Below are 2,362 nucleotides of genomic sequence, written 5' to 3' on the forward strand. Positions count from 1 at the left end.
CATACTGTCTCTGAATCTCAATCTCATCAGTGAGTGTAAAATACTGACCACCTCTCCTCAGGCCAGTTTAGACTCCTAATAATCCACCTAAAGCACTATGCTATTTGTAGCAGTTAAGTGTCCTTTGCTTAGCAGAATGATTTATAAACAATGCCATGTGCCTGGTGCTATAAAGGCTCCAAATTCCCCAGCTACTGTCATGAAATGCCTCCCCTTGCTAGCCAAACACTTATGGCTATTGGATGATCTCCGTAACAAATTGTTCTCAGTGATTTTTTGATTCACCATGTGGGCTTGGTGGCGGACAGTCTGGGAGGTTCTGCCAAGAACTGACTTCCTTCCAGGTGTGCCCAGCTATTTAGCTCTAGCTACCCCCCAGCTTCTACACAGCTGGCTCTTCCATGGAGTCAGGCAGCCCATGGATGGAACAATGCAGGAAACATGCAATGTAACTGCAAAACTGCCTGAGGAGAAGTTGCAGAGGAATGGTGGTGCCTACCTGCAGCAAAATAGCAAACTTCATAGAATAGTATTGTAGCAACTTTGGCCAAGGGGAAGAAACTAGATCAACAGCTGTTGAGTTTGGTTTATGGGGCCCTGGGTGATCTGCCCAGTTCACCTCCCTTCAAAGCTACTGCTTCAATATCTGCAGATTGAAGCAGAGGTCACTGCATAAGTTACTCAGTGTGAGGGTTTTTTGTAGAATATCAGGGTTGGAAGGGACCTCCATGAGGTCATCTAGTCGAACCCCCTGCTCAAAGCAGGATCAATCCCCTATTTTTGCCCCAGATCCCTAAATGGCCTCCTCAAGGATTGAACTCACAACCCTGAGTTTAGCAGGCTCAGCTCAGTGGCTTGAGCATATCCCTTCTTAGTGTTTTAAATGATACAAGTCCAGGAAGTAGCCTGGCATACCATGGATGGTAAAGTGGGTGAAACACATCAAGGACTGCTTTACATTCTGAATCAATGTCTTTGAACCTGTCTCTGTTCTGAGCACAAAAATCACATCAATGCACTGGATCTAGCAAACTAGGGCTGCAGTTCCACCAACAGGCTATAGGTGGTGCAGTTACCTGCCCAGGATAGAAAAAGGAGGACTTGTGGCACCTTAAAGACTAACAAATTTATGTGAGCATAAGCTTTTGAGCTACAGCTCACTTCATCGGATGCATCCAAAAGCTTATGTTCAAATAAATTAGTCTCCAAGGTGCCACAAGTACTTTCTTTTTGCAAATACAGACTAACACAGCTGCTACTCTGAAACCTGCCCAGGATCAGTCATCCAAAGGCAGGCAGCAAGCCTTACCTGCCCTTCACCCTCATTGCTGGACATGGACAATGGGCTGCTGCTTCCTTCCCCCTCCTGCCAGGGGAGCATGTAGTCATGATGTACATAGCTGAACAGCTGTTGCCAAACTTCCCCCACCCCTCATAAAATCCCATGCAAGAGTACAGATGGAGATAAAAGCTAGAAATGGGATTTCCTGGTCCTGTAGCTAGCCCAGGAATACATTTCAACAGGTGGAGATTATATATAGGAAAATTTAATTCCTTCCAGACTTCAGCTGTTCTCCTGTCACCTGCATAGAACTAAACATTTAGGTAAAACCTTGTGCCACTGACAATGTCCCTGTACTGATGGGAGTAGTGGAATCACTCGGAGTGTCTGGGACCTGGCAAACAACCACCTTGCAGGCAGGGGTTTGACCTATTAATTAAAACCAGCCAGATCCAGGATACTGGAAATAGTTGAGGGTCTCTTCTAGCCCTCTCTCTTCCCACTTCCCCCCCCCCCCCCACATGGTTAATGGACTGTGACAGGAGAAAGGAAGCTAGTTAACAGATGACTGTCCAGCATAAGCACAAGGAGCAGCAGACCCCGTGGAAGGGACATGTGCTCAAGGAAGTGGTTCGTAGCTTGTGACAAAAGACACCCTGGCCCAGAGCTGTGGTAAGTTTTGTTTCTAGCTTACTCCTCTACCCCAGTCCAATAATTTGTGTCTGAAATCTCACCCTTCTCTCCAGAGAGAATCAGGCAGGCTTCTAGCTTGCTCTTGGGATAGGATGAGGTAGTGCCCATGCAGTGGAAATATTTGCAGGGGGGGTCCTGATCCATGCTTCTGCCCCTGCATGTTCCCTGGACACTGCATGCATAGTGTGGGGGGTGGGGGTGAGAGTGGGACCTGGAGCAGTTGCTATAGTGCCTGGGTTTGGGCTGGGGCCCAGTTCTCCCCATCTGGCACTTGCTGGCTGTCCCGAGCAGGGCTGATAAGCAGGGATAAGATGGGTACCTCCCTGCCATGACAGACTGGTATGGCCCCAGGGCACAGTGAAGAGGAGAACCCAGGCCTCCCCTTGG

This window comes from Dermochelys coriacea, chromosome 9 (assembly GCF_009764565.3).
Source record: "Dermochelys coriacea isolate rDerCor1 chromosome 9, rDerCor1.pri.v4, whole genome shotgun sequence".
Taxonomy (NCBI): domain Eukaryota; kingdom Metazoa; phylum Chordata; order Testudines; family Dermochelyidae; genus Dermochelys; species Dermochelys coriacea.